Source organism: Cyprinus carpio, chromosome A9 (genome assembly GCF_018340385.1).
Source record: "Cyprinus carpio isolate SPL01 chromosome A9, ASM1834038v1, whole genome shotgun sequence".
Taxonomy (NCBI): Eukaryota; Metazoa; Chordata; class Actinopteri; order Cypriniformes; family Cyprinidae; genus Cyprinus; species Cyprinus carpio.
Genome location: NC_056580.1, coordinates 921029 through 948738, shown reverse-complemented (window position 1 = coordinate 948738; position 27710 = coordinate 921029). Strand labels below are relative to the sequence as shown.

The following is a 27710-nucleotide window of genomic DNA, read 5'->3' as shown; positions in this document are numbered from 1 at the left end:
GCAGGAAATGTTATGAAACAAATTTGCTCCAACAATGAAAGAAAATGACCTCACATAACTAAAATATTACGATCGTTTCCATAAGCCATGTTTCTTAATGAATTCTCTAATTAATTTTATTCACACATTGTGCATAATTTGAAGCAGGAAATGTCACTGGGTCAGATTTAACTATAGTCATGCTGGCTGTCTGTTTCGACAAGAGACACATTAGCTAAACATGACCTCTATGCAAATGAAAGACCAACTGTTGTAATTTTAATTAAAAATCCCAATTAGCATGTTATAAAGACGTAATGAAAGATCGTTCCGCTCAACTCAGGACATGCCAGAGTCACTTTTTCAGAGTCTGAAAAGATCTCAATTAAGGAGATGTCTGCGTTACAGGGTTCATTTCAAGATACCATGTTCAACCACAGTAATTACCAGTTCAACCACATCTTACAACGTTGTAATAATAACAGGTAACAGAGATTTACTAATTTACCATTCTTTACAAGATTATTTAAGCCACCAGCTCAAAATGCTTCTTTTACATTTTTCTAATATAATTTTTTTGTAATTTTTTTTTTTTACTGACTACCAAGCAGAATGTTAGTGAAATTTCAGAATGTTCTTAGTGTTTTAGACTATTTGGAGTGTTCCCCAATTTATTAATATATTACATTTTAATATTAATTAGTATATTATAATATATATTAACATTGCCTATATTGTCTACTTTTCATTCATTATATTTATTTATAATATATAATTTAGGCTCACATATTTGAAGAAAAAAAATATGTTTTGCCCCGTCTTTGTTCCTGGTTTTCCTTATATGGTCTTTTTTCCTGTCCTCGTTTAGTTTTATTATAATTCCTGGCACCTGTGTTTGTTAATTATCCTGTGTATTTAAGTTACTTTTTGTTCCTTCTTTTCTGTCGGTTAATCGTCATGTTTGTGTGTTTCTTGCCGTCTCCAGTGTGGATGTACCCTGTGTTCCATGGATTAAAGACTGTTTTTGTTTACTCGTGCCTCCTGCGTGTTTCCTAAACAGCAAACTGTGACAGAAGAACTGACCCAAAACTGTTACTTCCGTGTCTTCCCTCTTTTTTTTTTTTTTTTTTTTTTTTTTTTTTGTTTTTCGTGTTTTCCCAGTGTTTTTTGTTTCTGTTGTGCCCTTATGGATCCCCCTCGCCCGCCCTGAATATATCCTCCTCCTGCTGGAGCAGGGGGAAAGATCTCTCCAGGGTCTTACAAGACTGTTCCTGGAGGTAGCTCTTTACACCAGCTACCCAGGTGACGTGCTCTGCGCGTTCTACAATGCAAGACTAAAACCTGTGTGCAGAGCACCGTCCTCCGAAGATGACCTTCAGAAGAATTTCGCCGCCTTTGTAGAGTGGATACTGGTGAGAAACAGATCTTCAAATATCTCACAAATATCCACGCCCCCCACCCGCTCCTGCCTCCTCCACCACTGTCGTTCTCTGCTATGTTGTTAAAACTGATTCCATTTAACCCGCTGCGTTTGTTCCTTCTTGACCAATATATTTAACAAAAAGCATGTCTCTGTTTCTAATTTGTTTCCGACTTCTTAAAATTTCAAGAAGTCACCTCCGTTTTAGAATGTGGAATCACTCTTTCACTACTGAACTGAGAGTGAACTGAAAAGACTTGGAAAGATTTTGTAGCATTAAATAATGGGGTTAAGGAAATATTTAAGAGGCAGTGGGAGGGTCTTGGCTTTTGTGTGTTATCGCATCTGTAATCTGGCTCCTTTTTGACATCGCAGCACTGCGGATATCCATGAATGAAGCGAATCAGGATCTCAAAGAGAGAAAGATTGTACTAAAACAGGAAAGGGAGGAAAGACAATGTAGAGGATGTGTTCAAACATTCATTGCAAAAAGTAAACATAGACAAGAGAGATTTTTAAAAAAAAAATAGCAACAGGTTTGAAAGGAAAGTGATCAGGTTTACAGAAAGTGGCCAAAAGTGAGACCAGAAAATCAAACCATTGTGAACTCAAATGTGAAAGGAACAATTATTAGCATCCCTGAAAAAATAAATGAGTCAAAAACTGTTATTTATGGCAAAGTGAACAATATAACTGCAAAGATAAACAAAATAAAAGCTGCTGTTAATGGACAGACAGAAAACAAATCTACACGTTAAGGCATATTTACTTACTAAAGCAAATGCCTGCTGTCCAGGAGAAAATGCATCCTTCTGTGCTCAAAGAAAAGAGTGTGAAAAAAGTAAATCACATTAATGACATACTAGTGATGTCGCAAAATGAAGTACATATAGATGTGGGTTTACAAAAGAACTTGGGTAATGAATTGCTGAAACCAGCAGAGAGTGATAAACCGAAGAACATTCTTGACCATACAGTGAAAAATGTCAGTACTTTCAACATAAAACGAAACCAGATATTATTAAAAAACGAAGTGGACTGAAGGACCCAGCAGAGGAGGCATTACGAGTACTGCACTCTACAAGTGTGCAGGTGAGGAGGTCAGGAGGGCATCATAAGGTTATGGCCCTAGATGTGACAGAAAGGCCCAGAGATCCGAGGGCTGTGGGACAGTTTGGCCAGCCTGCAAGAGTTCCCAGAGATAAAGAACTGGAGAGTCGAAGACGTTGGAGTGAAGGATTTTTTAATGTATTCCTGAGTGAACAGATACCAATAGACTGAGCCATCCCAGACACCAGACCTCGAATGTGAGTGTGAACCATAGATTAATTTTGTTGTTGTCTTGCAGCTCATGGCACATTTTATGTTATAGCAAGAACATGTACCACTGATACAGTATATGTGTAACAACTCCATATCATATATGTTGTTTAGATGTTCAGAAAACCTTGTTCATGATGACCTGCCCAGTACCAGTGTGATCTTCTGTTTTTGTGGATGAGGTTTGGTCCACTCTGCTGCGCTCGGTACACAGTGTGCTCAACAGGTCTCCTCCACACCTGCTGAAAGAGATCATTCTGGTGGGATGACTGTAGCACCAAAGGTTTGAAGAAATTTGCTCACAATTTAAAGAAATGATTTGAATCAAGTGAGTTCATTGACAGGGTTTACATCTAATAGTTAAAAGCTTTACACATAGCACTGAAATCCATTTTGGTTGATCCAAACTTATGATATCCATAGACATCACAGATATCCATACAGTAGGTAGTTCATTCTAAGGTACTACTTTGCTCATTTGAAATTCTGAAAAGTAAATCTTTTTCAAAACTGTACTTGCTTAATCTATGGCAAAACATCACAAGTCCTAAAATAAAAATATAAGTGTGGATGTCATCATTCATTCTTTAAGAGAATTTGAAATTGAAAAGTGAAAGTGACATGACATACAGCCAAGTATGGTGACCCATACTCAGAATTCGCACTCTGCATAGAATCCATCCAAAGTGCACCCACACAGCAGTGAAACACACACACATTTATGTTGCAGTGCCCGGGGAGCAGTTGGGGGTTCAGTGCCTTGCTCAAGGGCACCACAGTCGTCGTATTGCCAGCCAGAGACTCAAACCCCCAACCTTAGGGTTAGGAGTCAAACGCTCTAACCATTAGGCCACGACTTCCACCTGGTATAATGGGCACAGGGCCGTCGCAAGTGGGGGGTGAAAGGTGGTGACGATTATAGGGGCCCACGGCTGAGGGGGGGGCCCCGGCAAATCTCGACCGTCTGGCTGAAGCCAGTCTAAAAAGACGATCAGGACAGGACAAAAAGCTTATAATTTTCACGTGTTTTTAAGCCACTTGCCAATTTAAATATTCAAAAGAGTTTAAAGCATTTAAACACAAGACGCGTAAAAGCTCAACTGGTAGCTGGTTACTCACGCGCTGTGTTCACAAGCAGAGAGCCGCGTCTCACAGACAGCAACCCACTGAACCGAGCTCATCATTTGCGAAGTTCTCCTCGAAGTTCCTCCTGAAACCTGAACGAACAAATAACAAATCGAATTTGTTTAAAACAAACAGAAAAGGATGTGAAAGAGCCCAATTCAGCACCCATGGTGCTCTGGTGTTCAGGGCTCACGCAGAGAGGCGTTTCAAAACGCATGAACACTGAATTTGCCTCTTTTTGCGCTTGTACCGACAAAAACATACGAAATGTCAGAATTACCGTCTTGGAAAGTATGTTCGAAAAAACTGTCGGTTATGTCTTAAGTGAAAGTTAACAGTTGAGAAAAAAATCGGATGTATAGGCTATCATATTGGATGCATTCATTGTCTCTTAAAGTGACCTTGCCTAATTTAGCTAATAGCTGCTGTAATGTTAATCCAAGAAAATGAAAGAAAGAAAATCACTCACTGCTCTTGACTGAATTACTTTGTAGGTTTAACAAGATTTAATGCACAGTCAAAACCAACAATTATTCAGACACCAGATATAATTTTTGATATATATATTTTTTACTAGTAGGTTCAGGTCACTATAATTCATGTGAGTATAGAAAAAATAAAGTGAACTGTAACATATTATACCCAAAAAATCTTCATACAGTGAACTACTAATGAAATTGCTAAAAAAAAAAGCCATGTTTTGCTTGCGTGTTTTTTCCTGAATTAATAATAATGCAACATGTTTACACCACAGGCTGAACAAAATTAAGCATTGTTTGGTAATTTGTCAACAAAGTATTGATAGTTGTGTAAATATTGTCATACTAACAGTTGTCTGAAGTTTTGGTTGATTGTAAATTCATTACATATCTTTCTATCAAAGTTATCTGAGGTTATCAAGATGAATTTGTTCTGATAGTTTAACTCTGAGTTCTTGTCATATTTTTATTCTTAACATTTTTCTAAACTATAACAAATAAACTGTGATAATGTGAGAAATGTTGAAGTTGTCTGAATAAATTTTGGTTTGATTGTACATTTAATTTTTACAGTGAAGACTATGCAGTGCTATTTTACATTTAAAGAGCAGGTCAGATGGGTTTTTGAAAAATCTCTCTTTTGCAGTTTATAACGTAGCTATCCTTAAATGAAAACAATCTGCAAAGTTGTTAATCAAAAAAGTGCATGATAAATAAAGATATTGTCTCTCAAAAGAGAGAGTCGGTTCTGAATCGCCGTAACGAGTCGTTATAATTTCGACTCTTTTGCCTGTTTGCTTGTACGTCACTGGGTACACATTTGCATAATCCCTGCCTGCCCGCAAAAAAATACGAACAGAGTCTGATCTGCCCCACAAACACTTCCGCTAGTTAGTGGGTTTACATCATGTTGAGAAGACGCTGTGTTCAAGGATACTACAGAAATACAATTCGAGCCTTTTGTTGTGTGTGCTTGTCATTTTATCAAGAACTGCTTCTCTAATCTGGGCTTTTATCTTCATTGGCTTCTAATCTTCTTAATTTGGACTAACAAGCTCTCTGAACCACGACCTGTAAGTAGTACGATTGATACGTTAGGGGTACATTTTCAATTGAGGGGCTCAAAATATATTTTTTTTGTGCCAATATGTGATGTATACCTAGTGCAGCTTTAGGTTTTCAGGTAAAGCACGATATTACTGTCTTACTGAAGTAGTTCTAAAAATTCGCAGTGAACCTAAGAATATGTCGATTATTGTAGACTGACGTTGTCTAATTACTTTGTTTAATAATAAAGAATGTAGTGTAGCACACAGACTTTATAATAATTGTGAAACTGCTGTTTATTGTGCTGCACTGGCAGTTACAGGGTTAATGCGGGAGAGATGAGTGATTTCGGCTGGTGCTCCTGTGATATAACTGTTCTGCGTTCTGATTAAAAGTTAAGACCAAGCGTCTTTTGTCTGTCGTTCTTCAAAAATTACAGTAGACATATTTTGGTTTACAAACTGTATTGTTTCATCAGTTAGTCACGTTAGCACTCGGCTAACGTATCCACCTAGTGTTCACAGTTTAGCAGCTAAACTTTAGCTGTGGGCACGATTCGCTTGCATAAGTGTTTTTGTATATTTTTGTATAAAAATAAATTGTACACCTAATGAATTAAAAATAAAGTAAAGTAGACGTTTTTTGATTTTACTATACATTTCTGAACGGGTTTAAAAAAATGGTGGGAAAGGGTCATTCAAGTTAAATAAAGTTAAAGTAAAAAGTTTTGCTTTAAAATTGTCATAAAAGAGAGAAAAAGTGCATCCAATTTGAAGCAGAATTTTTGAAGTTGTTAGTCCTCACATTTCTGGATTTTTGTTTCTCTGTGAGGAATTTTATTTCTGTTTCTTCTCTAGACTACCTGAAGGAACAGTTGGATGTTATATGTCTCAGTTCTAGGGCTGGGTAAAAAAATTGATTTTTAGATTAATCGTTTTTTAAAATGTGGTCGATTCAAAATCGATTCTCAAACGCCACGAATCGATTTTTTTACCATATTTATTTCCACAAACATTGAACGTAAGATTAACGTTAATCTAATTACTAGTCTTCTCCACTAGATGTCACCCTCTTATTTGCCTTGCGCGATGTTAACAAGGGCTGCATTCGAAAACTGAAAAATGCTGCCTTCTAAGGACGCATTCCAAGGTAGGAAGGCATCAAGGCACGTCCGAATTCAATGTTAGCTTCAGTTCCTGTCTCCTGAGATGCCTTCATCTGGCCCGATTTTTGAAGGCAGCATAGATGTATCCTTCGCTGCCTTTGATATCCCACAATCCTGTGCGTTACATTCAGTGACAGTTAAGCCAAAAAATAAAGATGGCGTCTGAAAGTTGCGCTCGGTGGTCAGTTTGTGTGTAAATGTTTGTTTTTGATCAAAGTTTTCCACTTTTGATGTAATTTCTAGCGAGAAAAATAATATTGCAGTAATGATGAATATCCACTTAGTTATGACCAAAGCTCTCTATATTTAGCTGTAGATCATTTAACCTTTACACTGCCTCAGAAGCCTGTCCACAATCAGTTTCGTGAGGTGCCTTCGTGCAAAAACGCTGCCTGCAAAGTCATTGCCTGATACGGCAGCGAGGCAGCAAGTCACCTGCCTAAGTTTTCGGATGCAGCCAAGGAGCGAGAGGCGAACCTGTCATTCAATCATTTAGTGCTTAAAATGGCAGTTTCAGGTGCTTTGTCGACGTTGATGCCAACTTCACATAAAAAGTCAGAGGTATGGAAGCAATATTTTGCAACTGCATATAAAATATAATGAATTGAAGTAAAATAATAAAATGGGCAACATTAAATTGAAATGTAATTTTAATTGACATTTTCCTTGTTTCTAACTATCAGCAGAAAGGATCTGATAGTGGTGGTAATGGAGGCAGTGCACCTGTACAGGAGCAAAAATCCCTTGGTGAAGGTGACCCCTCCCCAGCCCCACCAAAGAGGTCAAAAGAATCATGTGCGCTGTTGGATCTGCTTGGGGCAGCCTATGCACCAGTGGCTACAGTAGTCTGTGCTACTGCTGCAGATAGGGCACGAGAAGAAGTTGGCAAATACAGAGAAGTTACACCTATAACTCTCTCAGAAGATCTAGTTAAGTGGCTGTAAGCATGAAGGAGTGTACCCACTTTTGTCCCTCCAGGCAAAACGCTAACCTTTGTGTTCCAGGGACCAGTGTCCCAGCTGAAAGAATTTTCTCCACAGCTGGAGACATTATTACAGCTCAAAGAAGTTGCCTTCTCCCAGAGCATGTTGATCAACTCATTTTCTTGCAAAAAAATTACAGTTTCCAATGAGGCAATGTTACTGTACTTTGAGCCTACTGTTAGTACTAGTGTTAAAGGTTAGTTGTAAAAAAGTGTAATTTATGAATGTATTCATCATGTATGAATTTCTTTCTTCTGTTGAACACAAAAGTTGACTTCCATAATATTGAAGAAAAAAAAAAGTTAAATCACCAATAAGCCTGTATTAGTTGTACTACATTGTTCATAGGCTTGCAGCCTCAATGTTACAGCAAATATGTAAAATTGTATGATTATTTTATCTTAAAAATTAAATAACTTGATCCTGTTTGTTCAAGGAATGCGACTGTTCTGGCTTTTTTTCAGCATACATTTTTTCATCTTGGCATCAAAATTGTATTGTTTTTAACATAATTGGATGCATTTGAAAATTAGAGATAGGTTCTGTTTTAATGTACCCAAGTATACCTAAAATAAAAGAGTTTAATATACAGGTTTGTGGCTCTTAATTTCTTTTTATTAATTACCCACTTGTAAACTTATGTCACTGTTCTTTTTTTATAAATATAGTAATTTGTATTAAATCTATATTCATTGAGTTGATTCGAGTATAGAGAATCGAAATCGAAAATCGAATCGAGAATCGAAATCGAATCGATTTGACAGCTTGTGAATCGAAAATCGAATCGATCTGGAACATCTGAATCGATACCCAGCCCTACGTCAGTTCGCTAAAGTATCGAATCATCCATCTGAAAGAGAGACAAAGCCTAATCAGAGCAAGGATAGCAGGGGCCGCCGCTGCTGCTAGAGGTACTGTACACTCCCATTCAGTTCAATTTAGTTTAGTGGCAAAGCTTCAGTCCATGGATTTGTGCTCAATTTTTATCTGTTTGGAATACATAGAATGGACATTTCTACTATAAACAATGCATATTGTTTTAGTGTTTGGCCTTATTGGTTGTGTTTTTTAATTTTATAATGGGGAGAAATTTTTTGTATAGGTGTGTTTTATCTCGTATCTGTTTTGTATTTTGTGTATTTTTTTTTTTTTTTTGAGAAGAATTTACCTGGACCGCAAAAAAGTGGTCTGTCCTGTTATTGAGGTCATCAGTGATAAGGACATGAGGTAAGGAAGTATATTCAGTCATGCAATTAAATAAAATGTTGTGCTCCCCCATTAGTACAAGGCACAAAGTATACTATGGTGCTACTACATTACCTTAGCACATATCCATGTCCCTATGAGACTCAATATCCCTTTCCAATGTATCATTCCTCCACTGTTAAAACTTATGCACTATAATGTATTCATTTATTTTTTGTTTACGCAGTTACATGCTTGTTGATCACTTCCAAAGGGGCATTTTCAGATGGCCGCTGGTGTTTGGCTGGAGTGCGTTACCTCAGGAATATATTAGAAAGAACCACGTCAAGGATTCAGACCCCATCAGGTTTAACATCGACGAAATGGCATACACAATATATATTCATATGCAAGTTGACTGATCGGATTTGCTGTCTCTAGTAATTTTATGTATAATAAGTACATCTTTCAAATTTGTACCAAAATGATGAGGTTTGTGACCGTAGTGACTCAGACACCAAAATGATTTATTTATTTGTTAAGATCTGTCCTTTGATTAGTTTAGTTGTACTTTTTACAGGTTACAAAGACAACAAATATTTATATTTTAGAGGGTTTTAATGAATATCCCGATTCTACTACAAACACAGTCATTCACAAGTTGTATTATCTCGTCGATTAAAATCTGTACGTAAACATTTAAGTTTCCCCACAAATGACAGCAAATCAGATTATATTTTCCCCTTGATTTTGTCAAACTGAGCTTGAATGTTATTAAGCTAAAAGAAAAACAACAAATCCTTACATCATTAGGGGTCAAAGTCTTCATTAAATTCTGGAACACGGCAGTTAGGGATGGTGCTGGCAGTACGTGTTTTTTCGAATTTTATTTGGATGGATTAAACAAACAAACGTGGCCATCAGCAGCCAATCAAAATTGAGCACCCTGTAACATTAAATCTGAATGGTGGAGCATGACCACAAAATTTGGCAAGATTAAAGAAAAAATTGCTGAAATTTACAAGCAATGCCATAATGTAATCAGGAAACAAATCAAAGCATTAAATCACTTGTTCACTAATGTATCCTCTCCAGTAAATGGGTGCCGTCAGTCCAAACAGCTGACTCAAAAGGTATCATAATAAACCACAAGTAACTTGACATGACTTCAGTCCATCAGTTAACATCTAGTGAAGTGAAAAGATGTGGGGTTTTGAGTAAACACAAATAAATCAAGATGTTTTTTAACTTTAGACCCTTTTCTTGCATTGCATCAGGCTAAAATATGAGTACTCATAATATTGCTTTTTAAAATATCTCTGTTTTTTACAAACACACTGCTTTTCACTTCACAAGACATTAATTGATGAACTGGAGTCATGTCGATTACTTGTGGATTATTGTGATGTTTTTATCAGCTATTTGGACACTCATTCTGATGGCACCCATTCACTGCAGAAGATTGCAAAGATTCATGGTGAGCAGGCAAGTGATGAAATGCTAGATTTCTCCAAATCTGTCCGATGAAGAATCAACACTCATCTACATCTTGGATGGCCTGAAGCTAATAACATTTTGAGCAAATTTTAATTTTGGGAAACAAAATTATTGCTTTAATGTTTTTATTAAATTTGGTCAGAATCGACCACAAGGTTATTCCATATGTGTGTTTTTGCAATGACTCTGGAGCTATAGTGGTATAAAATCTAAATTAATTTCTCTTCCAATTCCTTAAGTTGTTTCATGAATCAGTTGCTATTCATGTATTTATTATTTATTTTTATGTACGTGTAAAGTTTTCCACCATTTTGAGTAAAAAAAAAAAAAAAAAAAAAAAGAATATTCACCATCTTGAGATGCCCCTAACAATCAAAACAATTTTGATAATTTGCTAACACTTTACAAAAAGGTTAATGTTAATTAATACATTAACTAATATTAACTAAAAAAAAATTAGCAATACATTTGTTACAGTATTTATTCATTCTTTAATTAACATTAATTACAAAAAGTACAACTGTTTCATTGTTAGTTCATGTTAGCTCAGGTCCAATAATTTAATTATGAACAGATAAAACTTTTTTAGTTCATGTTAACTGATGTAGTTATTTAATGGTAACAAATGGAAACCTTATTATAAAATGTTACCGATGTTGCGGACATATAGGCAAATATATTTGTGTCACCACAAATCTTGTGAATCTTATGTTGTAAATGCAGTGTCCAAAGTTCAGCCACATGCACAACTAGATATTCTGAGTACACGTTTAAATTTCATGAATTTGCTCAGAGGGTAACAGCAGTTTCTTAAATACCAACCATTTATAGATCAATAGGAAATGACAAGAGATGAAGGCAGATAATACTAACATTGTCCACAGAGGGAGAGCCACAGGATAAGAGAATACTTTTAGTTCTCGTAGATTGAAAATCTGTTGTACATGGTCAACAGGTTAGACTATATGATATATCTATGTTATTTTAATATAGTTTGATTAATTTAATATAGTCAATGTAACAAAAAAAAAGGTCTTCCAAAAGCTTACAGTTAAAAAAAAAAAAAAAAAAGTACTGTGAACAACTGAGTCCCTATGGAAAAGGTGAACAAACCAGGGCGTAACCACCATAGACATTGACATTGATCACAATAGAAAGATTCTAGAAATGGCCAAATTGTCTGCACCAGTATTGGAAATTTTTTGCACTGAATTCTGGTTTGTTGTTAGAATGAAAAATGTTTTAAAAGTTGTAAATTTTTAAGCGTCTTTGTGGTCTCGCCCCAGTGTTGAAGACATGGAACTAAACATGAATGGAACATCATTATTGTGTGAGTGTATAAGTTGTAGTCATGTTTAAGCAGATACACACTAACAAAGTATAGGTTATAATGCATTTATGTTGTAACAAATATGTAATATATATCTCTAAACCGCAGATTTAAAGGTTGCCAGTAGGTTTTGTGTGTTTTTCTTTGTCTTGCCACAGGTGTTCTGTTATAGGCAGGGGGGTCTTTTCTCTATAGACAAGAGCTATTTCTAGAGCTGGGGGCATATGACCCCAGGCGCTGGATGTCTGGGGTGGGGGGAAAACATGGAAATCTCTTTCAAAGTTGTAAATAAAGTCAAATTGTGTCAGACATTTTTCCACCGGTTTTACAGACAAGGCTTTAAGCCTAGTCTCAGACTGGAAATGTAAGTCTGAACTGGTTCAACTGAAAGAAAAAATGCACTGACTGATGTTAAAATATTAACACGTGCCTTTGTTTTGTCTCAAGATGGCGCACCCGTAATGTTTTTTTTATAAGGCATGTTAATAAAAAATTACTTACATGTCCTAACTGAACTCATCCCTGTCAAAACCATTTGGATACAGAAATCCGGGAGACTCGGCAGGGGGCGAGGTGGTTGGGGGTGGGGGGTTTGGGGGGGGCCGGGTCAGTCGACAGATGGGGGTTGGTTGGGTTGGGGCGTGTCAGAGGCAAGTTAAATACACATAAATACATAATACATAATTATTAATAAAAAAAATTGTGATAATGAGACTTATTCATGTTTCTCTTTTATTTATCTTTATTATAACAAATTTTATATTACATAAAAGGAAAGACTGTGGTGCATGTGGAACATGTAACAAGAAATTTCATGTACTTGTACATGCAAACACCTTCATGTGTTCAATACATGAAGTACAGTACTTTCATGTATTTAACATGAAGGTGTTTCTAGTGTTTCTTACATCCAGAATTATAATTGTAAGTAGCAGACTTTGCTGCTGTAAGTACCCCTCTGGAGGGAGTGATAAAGTTTGAAATCGCGGGTGTGCCCCTTTGTGCCTCCACAGCACGATTGTGCCGTTGGGATTTATTGTGCTGCGTTACGTCGTTTTTCCCACCGTGTCTGAAATCAGTGCGACATACTTTGCAGAAAAAAAGCGTGGGAATTATCAATGCTGCTTTGTGATAAGAAATTAAATTCCTCCGACCAGGTTTTTTTATTTTTGGATATATTTTTTTTTTTTGCCGTAGCATCACCTGAGCTTTCTAATGCCATTTTTAGTGACGCTTGATTTAAATTCCCCCGTCTACCTGCACAGATATCAACTGCGCAACAGAGCTGTAGGTTGCCAGGTTGAGGTCACGAATAGGTTTAAAAATGGTATGATGTATCTATTGTGTGAATAGGATACGTTTCATACAAGATCTGGCAACTGGACAACCTTGGAATAATGTATTGATGTGATTATTCATATTATGAGGTAGGGCCATACAAATTATGGGAGTTTCCCGGGAGAAATAACAAAACAGGAGGGGGGCGGGAGATGGGTGTGACATACGGGGCACTCCCGGGAAAAAAACGGGAGTGTTGACAGGTATTACTGAACTACGGCCTAATCCTGGCTTAGTCTAAGCCCATCTGTGAAACCAGACCTTTAACTTTTAATGTACACACAGTGTTTAGGATGTTGTGTGAGAGTCAATGAGAGTCAAAAGCATCTTCCCTTTAGTAAATAAAGCTTACATACATTTTGGGCAAACAGAATAATGTCTCAGCTTTTTGTTAATAGTTTATGGACCTTAAATAATAATAATAATACAAAAAAAATACATTTGATACAAGTCCTTTTTTTGAGCTTTTATTGAGCCATACTGAAATAATTGTTCACTAGTGGCAACAGGTAATGTGTTATTTGTGCTGTAGATCTGGATGTGTGGTTTGGCGAGATTGAAATCATCCCCTGTTCACGTGTCGGCCACATCTTCCGTGGTGATAACCCTTACAATTTCCCCAAAAATCGTGTGAAGACAGTCGAAAGAAAAACTTGGCCAGGGGTTGCAGAGGTGTGGCTGGATGAATATAAAGAGCTCTTTTATGGCCATGGTTACCACCACCTGCTGGACAAAACTGAGATAGGAAATCTGACAGAACAGATTGAGCTGAGAAAAAAAACTTAAGTGTAAAAAGCTTTTAAATGGTACTTGGAGAATGTCTACCCAGATCTGGACGCCCCTCTGGTTAAAGCAGAAGGACTGGTAGGTAGTAAAAAAAAACTTTATACCACTATCACTTCAAAAAGATATTTCATTCACTGAATACACCTAATACTTCTATGTTACTAATCTTACAAACATAAAGGGCTTTTTTTTTCTTTCAGATTTTCAATGTTGGAACCAGAAAATGTTTGTTATTTCACAATGATATTTAATTTTTTGATAAATGTGATATCACAAATAAGGTAAATCCAAATAAGATGTTTTATTTATGTGGATATTCTATTTTGCTGCATAATCTTTCTGTTTTTCTCATGCCTTGCACAGTCACACACTTCAGCTACACCTGGTTAAGGATGCTTCGACAGAACACTTCCTGTTTGGCTCCTAAGGAAAAACAGATTATCATGGAACCATGTGACATCACTAAGCCCACATCTCCGCTGGATGCACAAGTCTAAAGGTTTGGTAAGTACAGCGCAAAATCTAATCTATAGGGATAGTACCATTGATAGGTCCATTAATAAATGGTGTGAATGGTGGGACAGGAAATATTAAATATTATCCAAATATAATTGTTCCAAATGTTTTAAAGGGGTCATATGATGCGATTTAAAATTTTCCTTTCTCTTTTGAGTGTTACGAGCTCTTTTGGACTAAAGTCTCAAATACAAAGAGATATTCTTTATCAAAGTTAAGACTCTGCCACGCCCCCCTAAAATGGCTCATTCAAACACGCCCCCACATGTCTACATCACTGTGGAAATATTTGCGTAATGCAGCGCAAATGCAGGTTTCAGTAACAGCCATGATGCAGCCATGTCTGGGAGATGCTGTGTGTATCTAGGCGAAAGCAAAAGTACTTTACTTGGCCTTCCGAAAGTAGATGCATTTAGGAATCTTTAAGATTACTTACAACAGCAACGCATTTTATGGATGAGCGTTCCGTGAACCTAGGAGAGGAGGTAATTATGACTTTGCTACGACAATCTGGCGCTTCTGAATCAGCTACTAAGTATGTTTTGTTATTAGTTTAAGTATTTGCTATAGACTGTTCAAATGCAGAGTTTTGCATGTCGTGTGTGTGTGTGTGTGTGTGTGAGAGAGAGAGAGAGAGAGAGAGAGAGAGAGAGAGACAGGGTCACACACTGGAGTCAGTCTTAACTGTCCATGGCTTGTGTACTGCAAACACATACGAGCTTCATCATTGTGTCTGTCACGTGACTCTGTTCCCCTTTCAGGCTTGAACTGATGGTAAAACTAAGGAAATTATTAATTGTCTTTACATTTAATTTGAAAGATGAAGCTCGCGATTATGGAAAGGGGCGTTAAATTTCCGACGAGTGCTTGCGGTGTTCGGCCAATTACAATGCACTGGGTCAGTTGTCCAATCAGAGCAGACTGAGCTTGTCAGAAGGAGGGACTTTGTAGAAAACTACTCGTTTAAGAGAGGCGGGGCATAGAGGACCTACAATAATGTATGGTATTTGAAAAATAATGTGTTTTTTGAACGTTAAAGCATGTCAACATATTCTGTTACACCAAATACACAAAATAATGATCTTTAAAAAAAGCATCATATGACCCCTTTAACAGAAATTGGATCACTTGCTTCTCCCATGGTTAATGTTAAGCCTAATTTAAATAAAGGACACTGAACTGACACTGTAAGCCCATACATAAACTGTTCTTTGCTTTTACAAAATTTTATGTGAATTACAGTATTGTTGAAGAATTGTTTTCATCAAAAGCTGTTTTGTTTCAACAAAACATGTAGGCAGTAAGGTATGTGTGGTTGTGCATAAGGTGGCAAGAATACGTTTGTGAACCTTTTAAAAATATCTGTATTTCTGCGTTGATTACTCATAAAATGTAGTCTGATCTTTAATTCACAATTATAGATAAATGGAATCTGACTACATTAATAACACTCAAATTTACATTGTATTTGCATTGAATACATTGAGTAATGATTCACAGTGCAGAGTGGAGACAGTAAGTGAAATCTTGGATTTAGTAACTTGTAGGTCCTCCTTTAGCAGTAGTAAAACCTCCACATCTAAGTTATGAAGACTTTTGACCAATTATTTTTGGGATTTCTCCCCACAAATCTGTTTTCGGTTTATTAATATTGTCTTGATATATGCCACAGCATCATTCAGCCACCCTTTATTTGTTATTACTTGTGTGATTTGGGTCCATGTCGTGTTGCATCACCCAGCCTCTCTGAAGCTCATTAACTCCTGACATTCTCCTGTAAAATGTCTTGGTACACCTTATAAGAAGGAGGTTCTAAGACATAGTTCCGGCCATAAACAATGCTGACCCACTAGGCATCATGTCAAGTCAAGTCACCTTTATTTGTATAGCGCTTTATATAATATTGATTGTGTCAAAGCAGCTTTACAGTATAAAACAGGAAAAAAAAACAGGCCAGGTCTGCCCTAAAAACCCATCCAAATTGGCCGTGAAACCTGTTATTCTGCGGGCACCACTTAGACATCCAGCCATTGAGTGACGACAGTCTGCTGTGTCTCTCATCAGCACGGTAAGCAGGGAGGGGACCAGAGCATATTACAGTGTTTGACATCATACTTGCAAGTTCACACACCTCTTTAATGTTATTTTTAGTGACCTCTGACTGGCGAAGTCGAACATCATTAATGCCGACGTGAATAACATGTAGGAACCATTAGTCTTTGGGATTCAAATGGAGTAAGTTTGCAAAGATTAAATTTAAAGGCACTGACAGAAAGGCACCAGGAGTGGAGCCTGCGTCTAAATTTACTTAACACTGAAAACCTCACCAAGACTGGACACGGAAAGGACTGACAGATTGATAGGTCTTTCTTGATTCTGTGGGTGGTGGTGCATGGCCATAACCCATCTCCCCGCTAGGCCTGCCACATAAGTGTTCAGACCCTCGTGCAGCAAAGCAGTGTGAAACCATGAAACCAAACAGTCCGAAACTCCGTCCAACAGTCATCACAGTTGGGAAGAGGTTTTGAAGTTGCGGGGTTGAGCTCATTTTTTTCTTCTCTAAACAAAACATGCATTTTTGACAAAAAAGTTTAACTTTTGTCTCAGCTGCCCACGGAACATTTTCCCAGAAGTGTTGTGGAACATCCATGTGGTCTTGGGCAAACATATATGAGATGCCTCTCCCTCTCTCTCTCTCTCTCTCTCTCTCTCTCTCTCTCTCTCTCTCTCTCTCTCTCTCTCTATATATATATATATATATATATATATATATATATATATATATATATATATATTTCTTTTTTTGGCAGCAGTGGTTTTCTATTTCTTGTCTTGAACATCACTGGACAGCATTCTTCACCGTCTTTCTGATAGTTTACACATGAAAAAAAAAGTATTCTGCAAATTGTAGAGTTTTCAGGGGGTCTTTTGCTGTAGCAGCAGTCCAGAATTTCTACATTTGCAGACTTTTAATGTGGGATTCTTGAACACCCAGGTCTTTAGCAATGCTTCCCATAGCCTTTCCCATCTTTGTGTATCTCTCTGATGTATTTTAAGCTATTTGGATCAACGCAAGGTTCACATTAACCCATCTTTAAAAACAGCAGATTTGTCAGTAGCTTTATTTAAAAAGCAGGGCACCTGTGCAGCCCACACTTCCAGTTTTATTAACTGACTTAGCTTGAATTTGGCTTTTGGACAAATCATAACACAGAGTTTCACTTACTTTTTTTCCAGCCTGGAAAATATATATATATATATACGGAGCATGTGATGATAGAGGGTCATTCCCGACCCATCTGTCTGGAAGCTGGAGTTAAAGCTGACAGCATCTTCCTTACGGACTGTGATCCATTCAATAATTTTCAAAAATGGCAGTTTACACACTACTACGCTGAGTGAGATGCTCCAGAATATTACTCACGTATTGTCCACAAAAACTTTCACCTCTGGATTTGCAATTTTTTGTTTGGTTGTTTTTTTAATATGTGTGGTTTGATGAAAGGGTTTGGTCCATTTAATGTCCACTTAATGCACATTGTGTAATACAGATGTGATTTTGTTGTTTGATTTTTGACATTCTGAATCATAAGGGTTTGGGGTTCACATCAGAGAATCAGGTCTTCTCTTTTGGGTAATCCAGGTTGTTTGTATTTACATACTTCTGGTATGGATATCAAATGATACATAGGGTTTTTTTCACAATAAAAACCATTTTGAAATGCCCTTATAATATTTTCACGATAAAGTTCCTGTTGCTTGTTAACACAAGCATTTCATTTTTATGTTCAATCAAGTCATTATGAAATTAGACTTTACTATCGTATTGTGACATATTACCAAATGAAACAGTTTATCGAACAAGAAAACATGTATATTGTATTGTGAAATGTTAGCAATGCATACCTATAAGTGCCACCTATTGACCAGACGATCCTATCCAATGGCGTGGCAGAAGGTTTCCTGCATGTTCTGTCATTTTTGTGCACTACTGTGAATAAACCTTCAGCTATTGCAGTTTAAAGTATTTCATTCTGATTAATAAATTCCTATCTAACTCTACTTTATTATGACCTTGAATTTAGATTGGAATGCCAATGAATTAATAGTCATATGATAATTTATTGACATATTTGATCATCCAATTTAACCCTTCACTTTAGATTGTGCTCATTATTTCAGATTCAAAGACTCATCTTTGTATGTGGTTCTTACGATCACAAACTAAAGTGGGTGTAAAAAAAGACCCCCCTCCCCCCCCCATGGTGTTTTTTATGTGGTAAAACACCATGTCGGAAAAGAAAAATTACCACAGCTGATCACAGTTGAAAGTGCCATTGAAAAGGTGATTAGCTACAAGTGATTGAGTTTACAAGTAATTTACAAGTCACTGCTGTGTGTGTGCATTTTGGATGGGTTAAATGCAGAGCACGAATTCTGAATATGGGTCACCATACTTGGCTGTATGTCACGTCACTTAGTAGGGGCTGAACCTTTTTCCAATTCAGTGATTTTTTTTTAAAATCAGAATCAGAATCAGAAAGAGCTTTATTGCCAAGTATGCTTGCGCATACAAGGAATTTGTTTTAGTGACATAAGCTTCCAGTACACAGAGACAACAATACACAGTCAAAAAAAATAATAATAATAATTAAATAAAAAAATCCCTTGCAAATAAATAAGTGTATAAACAATTGTGCTATAAATGATAATGGAATAGGATTGAGTAAGATGCAGGGATGTACTAGGATGGCGGGGTAACAAATAAATATAAGGATATTGTACATTTTTATTGCATAAGTGGGGAACCCTTTAACTGTTCATGAGGTAGATTGCCTGGGGGAAGAAACTGTTCTTGTGTCTGACTGTCCTGGTATTTGCGGCTCTGAAGCGCCGGCCAGATGGCTAAAGTTCAAAGATGGGGTAACATGGATGTGAGGGATGCAGAGTGAGGAAAATGGCTCAGAAAATCACTCTGTATCCCTCACATCCAAGTTACCCCATCTTTGAACTTTTGCATGTTTACAGTTCTTGAAGGGTGGGCAGGGGAGTACCAATAACCCTTTCAGCAGTCTGAACTGTTCTCTGTAGTCTTCTGATGTCTGATTTTGTAGCTGAACCAAACCAGACAGTTATTGAAGTGCAGAGTACAGACTCAATGACGGCTGAGTAGAACTGTTTCAGCTGTTCCTGTGGCAGGTTAAACTTCCTCAGCTGGCGAAGGAAGTACAACCCTAATGGTTAGAAAGTCGGACTCCCAATCGAAGGGTTGTGAGTTCGAGTCTCGGGCCGGCAGGAATTGTGGGTGGGGGGAGTGCATGTACAGTTCTCTCTCCACCTTCAATACCATGACTTAGGTGCCCTTGAGCAAGGCACCGAACCCCCAACTGCTCCCCGGGCGCCGCAGCATAAAATGGCTGCCCACTGCTCCGGGTGTGTGTTCACTGCTCTGTGTGTGTGCACTTCGGATGGGTTAAATGCAGAGCACGAATTCTGAGTATGGGTCACCATACTTGGCTGAATGTCACGTCACTTTTCACTTTTGTGTTTCACCTTTGTTGGGCCTTTTTCACAATGGAGTCAATGTGATTGTCCCACTTCAGGTCCTGAGAGATGGTGGTTCCCAGGAATCTGAATGACTCCACTGCAGCCACAGTGCTGTTCATGATGGTGAGTGGGGGGAGTGCAGGGGGGTTTCTTCTGAAGTCCACGATCATCTCCACTGTTTTAAATGTGTTCAGCTCCAGGTTGTTAAGACTGCACCAGACAGCCAGCTGCTCAACCTCTTGTCTTTAAGCAGATTCGTCACCATCCTGAATGAGGCCAACGACTGTGGTGTCGTCTGCAAACTTCAGGAGCTTGACAGAAGGGTCTTCAGAGGAGCAGTCGTCGGTGTACAGGGAGAAGAGCAGTGGGGAGAGAACGCAGCCCTGAGGGGCACCCGTGTTGGTGGAGTGGCTGTTGGACATGAATTACCCCAGTCTCACTAGCTGTTGCCTATCTGTCAGAAAGCTGGTGATCCACTGACAGATAGAGCTAGGAACAGAGAGCTGTGTCATTTTGGTCTGGAGGGCTGTTGGGATGATGGTGTTGAAAGCTGAGCTAAAGTCCACAAACAGGATCCTCACATAAGTCCCTGTTTTTTCCAGATGTTGCAGGATGAAGTGCAATCCCATGTTGATTGCATCATCCACGGACTGTTTGCTCGGTAAGCAAACTGCAGGGGGTCCAGTAAGGGTCCAGTGATGTCCTTCAGATAAGCCAGAACCAGTCTCTCAAATGACTTCTTGACGACAGATGTTAGGGCAAAAGGTCTGTAGTCGTTAAGTCCTGTAATCTTGGGTTTCTTTTGAACGGGGATGATGGTGGAGCATTTGAAGCAGGAAGGGACTTCGCACAACTCCAGAGATCTGTTGAAGATCTGTGAAAAGATGGGGGCCAGCTGGTCAGGACAGGTTTTCAAACAGGCTGGTGTAACGCCATCTGGGCCTGGTGCTTTTCTTCTTTTGTTCTTCCTGAAGACCTGGCGCACATCATCTTCACAGATTTGACGAGCAGGAGCTGTGGAGAGGGGGATTGCAGGAGGTGTTAATGGTTGTGTAGGGAGATGGTCAGAATGGGTGTTGGGGGTTTCAAATCTACAATAAAACTCATTCAGGTCATTAGCAAGTCGTTGATTTGCCTCAGTGCTGGGGGATGGTGTCTTGTAGTTTGTGATGGCTCTCAGTTCTCTCCACACTGAACTTGAGTCATTGGAAGTAAACTGGTCTTTCAACTTTTTAGCGTAGGTCTTTTTAGCTGCTCTAATCTCTAATCTCGGTGGTAGCAGCTTCAAAAACACTCCAATCAGTGAGGTCAAAACAAGCTTGTAAATCCTGCTTTGTTTCGCTGGTCCATCTCTTCACAGTCCTTACTACAGGTTTAGCAGATTTAAGTTTCTGCTTGTAGGTTGGTATAAGATGAACCAGACAGTGATCAGACAGCCCCAAAGCTGCTCGTGGAACAGAGTGATATGCATCCTTTATTGTGGTGTAACAGTGATCCAATATGTTACCGTCTCTGGTGGGACATATAACATGCTGTCTGTGTTTTGGCAGTTCACGGGAGAGACTGGCTTTATTAAAGTCCCCAAGAATAATTAAAACGGAGTCCGGGTGTTGTTGTTCTGTCTCTGTGATCTGATCAGCGAGTTTCTGTAAAGCCAGAAATGTTGGCGTTAAATATCTTTCACTTAGATGTTATAAGTTACACTGAGTAAATACAGGTGGATAAAATTAAAATAAAACTGTTCATCTTCATTTCAGGCTGCAAAGCAACAAAAATGTGATTATTTTAAAGGGGGTGATACTTTTCTATACCCACTGTATACTATTTACAGTAAATGGCCTTAAGGCTTGCTCTTATCTAAAAGTACTTTGTTTAGTCCCTCAGATAGTATACACTAAATTAGAGTAAAATTATTTGTAGCCAGAAGTCATGACCACTACTATTTTCAAAATTAGACCAATATTACTTTGTCTAATAGTATACCTTAATATAATCATGCCATGGATTCCAATATACAAAAAAAAAAAAAAAAATTAACAAAACATTAGAAAAATCAGAGTAAGAATTTACCCTATTTAAATTGGTTGATATTGTCTTAAATGGAAATCCCCTTAGAACCTGTACATTCTAAGTTCACCTTTCACTTTTCACAATTTAGCGGAAGCACTAAAATCTCAGTTGGCATGTCCCATTGCTTCCCCTAAAACTGGACTGTCAATGTAGTCAATCAGTGTGAAACCTCTTTAACCCTCTGGTATTGTTCATTTGGGATTCACACTTGTGTTGTTTGATGTCAAAAGTGGCCGGACACCTGAAATGTAACTTTTTTTATTTTATTTTCAGTGAAATCAATGTAATATATTTTTGTTCAGTAATATTTCTTCTTTTTTTTTTTTTTTTTTTTTGAGAGAGAGAGAGAGAGAGAGAGAGAGAGAGAGACGCTTTTATCTAAAGCAATTTACAAATGAGGACAATAAAAGCAGTCAATACTGACAAAAGAGCAGCAGTATATTAGTGCAAATGACAAGTCTCGGTTAGCCTAGCGTTATAGCAATAGTTTGTAGCAAGGTTTTCATTTACATTTAGTCATTTAGCAGACGCTTTTATCCAAAGCGACTTACAAATGAGGACAATGGAAGCAATCAAAAACAACAAAAGAGCAATGATATATAAGTGCAATAAGTCTCAGTTAGCTTAAACGCAGTACACATAGCAAGGGGTTTTAAATAATATAATAAATAAAAAGAAAAACAGATAGAATAGAAAAAGAATAGAGCAAACTAGTTTTAGAGGTCTTTTTTTATAATTGTATAATAAATGAAAAGAAAATAGATAGAATACAAAAAGATTTTGTGGATTTACATCTAGCAGATTTTTTTAAAGATTAGAATTAGAATAGTGAGTGCTAAAGTTAGATGGTCAAATAAAGATAGAAGAGATGTGTTTTAAGCTGATTCTTGAAGATGGCTAAGGACTCAGCTGCTCAGGTTGAGTTGGGCAGGTCATTCCACCAGGAGGGAACATTTAATTTAAAAGTCCGTAAAAGTGACTTTGTGCTTCTTTGGGATGGCACAATCAAGCAACGTTCACAGCTTCTAGGGGGCACATAAGTCTGAAGTAATGAATTTAGGTAAAGGGGTGCAGAGCCAGTGGTGGTTTTGTATGCAAACATCAGTGCCTTGATGAGCAGCTATTGGTAGCCAGTGCAAATTGATAAATAGAGGTGTGACGTGTATTCTTTTCGGCTCTTTAAAAATTAATCTTGCTGCCGCATTCTGCATTAATTGTAAAGGTTTGATAGAACTGGATGGAAGACCTGCCAAATGAACCCCTTGTTCAAGCTCTTGTTCTGTCCAGGCTAGACTATTGCAGTGCTCTCTTGGCAGGTCTTCCAGCCAAGAAGGGGGGGATCTCTGGCGAGGGGCCTGATGGCGCCCCTGCAGGAACCACTCGTCCAGATGGCTGTGGGATGGTTCCTCGGGAAGAGACCATTTCAAGCCCAGCTCTTCAACGGCCTTCGAGAGAACACGGATAAGTTTGGTGTCCACACTGAGTTTCACATGGCTGGGCTCTGACTGCGTCGAGGGGGCGCGGTCTGGTGAGCCCGACAACTCCTCTGCGTCCTAGGCTGTTAAAGACATGCTGTCATCTAGCAGCTCTTCATCACTCCCAGCAAACAAGATCAGGTCACTCGCGGCAGCAGAGGGACGCAGATCAGGCTGCGTGAAGAGGACGGGGGAATCCCCTCTGGGTGGAGAAAGTGAGGTAAGCTAACTCTCATCCTAGCGCTGCACTCTTCTGCCCTGCTGTTTCTTCCTTCAGAAAAGAATGCAATTTGCGAGCGCAGAGAGGAGAGATTCATATTCTCGCAATGAGAACATGAAGTCTCAGCGAGCGCTGCGTCAGCGTGGGGTTTCCCCAGACACGCGACGCACTTGCCGTGACCGTCATCAGCATGCAGGGGAGCCCTGCACGAGCTGTAATGATGGAACGTCACTTGCATCAGCGCCATGGAAATTTGCTCAGAAATTTGCTCTTTTATCTCACTGGATGGTGGCAGGAAAAGTGTTGTTCTGCAGCAGGAAACCAGCAGTTGCGTTCCGCTTGCAATGCGTGTCAATGGCGAGCAGGCAGTTCAGCTGAGATCAGTGAAGTAGTGGTCACTGAAGGAGAAGAAATCTGAATCCTGTGGCGAAGCGGCCGCTTATATAGCCAGAGGCCCCACTCATTCTGGCGGGCTTTGCCGATGGCCATGCAGTTTCACTGTGTGATTAAATAATGGTGTGTTCAAGTCATCTCGTATCGATCGTATTTACGAGTTGAATGCACATGAACGCCACCACAATATCGTAAATACCAGTGGGGAGCTCGGGATTTTCTTTAAACCCCGATCTGTACGAGTTGGGGGCGTGTCAGTGATTAACATGGCGGAATCAATGGATGCAACGTCTGTAGTTGATGGTAAATTTTAATTGAATTTCAATGTTTACTAGTCTATAAACTGTCATTTATCATGATCATCATTAATCTTGTTATAAGCAGCAAGTTAATGAATTACAACTAAAAATCCTAACATTTGTGCAACTTTAGACGAGAAATGGTTTTATTCGCAACATTGCACATGGCTTTAACATTTTTTTTTATCTCTCCGTTTAGCATTTTTCTATAAGTTATTAAACCTTGCTGTAATTTCTTGCTATTCATTAAAAGAAGGTACAGCGCCATCTTGCTCCGACGAAACTGACTTGAACGCACCTCACGTCATCAGCACGACTTCCCTCCTCGTACGTACGAAATTCCCAGGAAGACTTGAACGCACCATAAGGCTTCAGTTCAGGAGAAAAAAATTGTTTTTCCTATAGCGTCTTTAAGCAGATGCAGCACGAGTGAAGTATCGAAAGGGAACTCATTTTACATTCTTACATTATGTTCCTTTGTACAGAGCTCGATTTAGGTATGACAAAAGTGCTGCAGTGAATTCATTTAGACAACTAACAGAATGTTAAACACTGACTGATAATTTGTTCAGAGCTCATTGATTATATAAAATTCAGTGAAGGTTGACTATACTTATCTGCATGTCTCATCCACGATTGGGCCTATGCAATGATGGAGAACAAGATTTTGGGGGTGTTTTTGGACCCAGAACCAGGCTTACTGAGCAATAAAGCTATAGTTTAAGCCCTTTTCTTAAAATACCCGGCGTCTAGGTAATATCAAAATAATACATAAATTGTCATTCACTCAGTGTTACTTGATGTAATTCACAACTTTCCCAATTACAGAGGTGGAAAGTAATGAATTACATTTACTCGCGTTACTGTAATTGAGTAGCTTTATTGTGTACTTGCAATTTTTAAAGTAATTTTTAAATTCTGTAATTTTACTTTTACTTAAGTATATTTTGTTTGAAGTATTGTACTTCGCTACATTTTAAAACACATTAATTACTGAGTAAAAAAAGAAAAAAAAAAAATTTGCTCCCTGGAAACTACTGCAGTAAATAATGGGCAGGAGGGCAAACTGGTGCTAAAATCACAAGAAAGATGCAGACAGACAAAACAGGCGTAAGTGGTGCAGACACCGCTGAAACCGAAACCCTGTGATATTCTGAAGTTGAGCTCGAAGGAAATGAAGTGAACCCCTGGCCATATTTATGCTTTATTATGCAGTGTAAGCTGTGCTTACCTAGGGAGACCAAACTAGCAGCTTATAAAATCTCGACAAGACATCAACCCTTTGCAGGCATGTAGAGGTAAGCTAAATAATTGCATCGTTGCATTGGTGGTTAAAATGAAGATTTGACATTTTAGCAAGAGGTTTTGCACAAATTAGCCAAAAAGACAGTGTGCGATATATATCGTCTGCGATAATATCATAATTGTTGTTTTAATGATGTGCGCGCGCATTTATAGTGCGTTCTTTCACTGTGTGATTCAGTCTTGTAAAATGCATTTAGAATGGTCACAAAATTGAAGATATAGGGGCAGAAAGTTTACATATATCATTTCATATAGTAAATCAAAATCACACAAAGAATGCCGTCTTTTCCTCCAAAAATCATCATGATTACATAATGAAGATATAGGGGCAGAAAGTTTACATATATATATATATATATTTTTTTTTTTTTTTACAACAGGTCAGTAAATAAGTTAATTTAGAGACTTGCGTTTTAGACACCATATTGCCTGTTTTTGCTCTATTTCTACAACAAATAATAATTCCAAACACAGCCACCAAAGCACAGTTTTGTCTCTGAGCAACATGACGGTGTTTCGTTCCTGAATGAATCAACCGTTTAAATGATTAGGTTCAATCGCAATGACTCACGTATTAACAGTGACTTGCTGACACATACTGGCCATTTTAATTTCACATTTAATGTATCTTTTGATTTTATTTTTTCAAACGAGTATTCAACATTTTATGTCTTGTATATCAAAACATTATTTATGCATTTGTAACTGCAGGTTAAATGCATTCTTTCCTGCACTAAACAGTGTGTAAATACATCTAAATGCCACTTCCGATGAAGCTTCTGCATTTCCTCTGCATTGAAAAGATGAGTTTGTTGATACTGATTTGCCTGGTAACAGCCCAAATGTCTTATTATTCTAAATAACTGATTCCTTTAATTAAAAACAACTAGTTTGAGATTAATAGGCCCTGTCCCAAATTTTAAATGAGCTACTTTTTACTTTTACTTGAGTAAATTTTTAGACTGGTACCTTTACTTGTACTTAAGTAAAATTTTATTAATGTAATGGTACTTTTACTTGAGTAGAATATTTTTGTAGTCTTTCCACCTCTGCCCAATTACAATTAGTGATGGGATTTATGGCTCTTTGAGGGGATCCGGATCTTCGCGATCCGTTCCTTTCAAATAGCCGTTCAAAAGAACGGCTCTTTTGGCTCTTTTTAAATATTTAGTCAGTTTTAAGAAGCCAGCTTGGGGGCATCTCAGTTTATCCTGGAAATAATCACTGGGAGGAATGATGAGGTGAGATTTGTAGTCAAATAATTAAAACTCAGATATCACACACCAATATCTGAGTTTGAATTATTCTGAAATATTGATTATTACCTCATTTGTCATGTGTGTACTATATTCCATAGGGTTGCACAAATCCCTCTGCTTAGACAGTGACATCACTATTTTGGATTTACCTTTAGTACAAAGTGTGTGTGTGTGTGTGTGTGTGTGTAAAGCTACGTTGACTTATGTTATTCATACAATACCTACTCACAAATAAACATCAAAAAAAAAGCCGGCTGCAATGATTTTCTGTGCAAAACAGCTTTTACTACAAACACTTCCACACAAGAACATTGTTATCACACAAGGACATTTTGATAGAAAACAAAAAATATTTAAAGTAGATAAAATTAGGATAAATAAAATGGAAATGTCTACATACTACATACTATTACTACTGTAAACTTTGCAAATAGGACATCAGCCCCTTCAAGTCAATGAACAATAACAAAGTGGGCTACAATGAATGTCTGTGCAAAACAGCTTTTAGTGAAAAATTTCTATACAAGAACAGTATCACAAAAGAAAATTTTTAATGTTCATTTTTAATGCGTGCACAACTAATAACTAATATCATCACGCTATAAAGGGTTGGCCTGCGCTGGGTTCGCCCCTCCCCCTATAACTGTTCTGTCTCGCGGAGGAGCTCATTTGTGTGCATCTGTGTGAAACACGCATAGGAAAAAAGAACGACAGAAAGAACGGCTCTCCTCCAGCAGCGACTCGGCTCCCATCGTTCATGTTTATGAGCCGTTCAAAAGAATCGGTTCGTTCGCGAACGTCACAACTCTAATTACAATTAAGTACAAATTGATTGTATTCATTTGTGTTTTAGGCACTAAAACCGTCCAGTACTTTATAGTCAGATACATTTCTATATTGAAATAATGAAGATTTCTGTGCCACCCCAGACTGGTTGCTGCCCCCTTCCTGGCCACCCCTATGAAAACATCC

The 27710-nt window shown here is 38.0% G+C and overlaps 1 pseudogene; it reads left to right on the top strand.

Annotated features, from left to right (window-relative positions):
* The first annotated feature begins 2267 nt into the window (after window positions 1-2267).
* Window positions 2268-23292, top strand: LOC122146039 (annotated as a pseudogene).
* Window positions 23293-27710: the final 4418 nt, after the last annotated feature.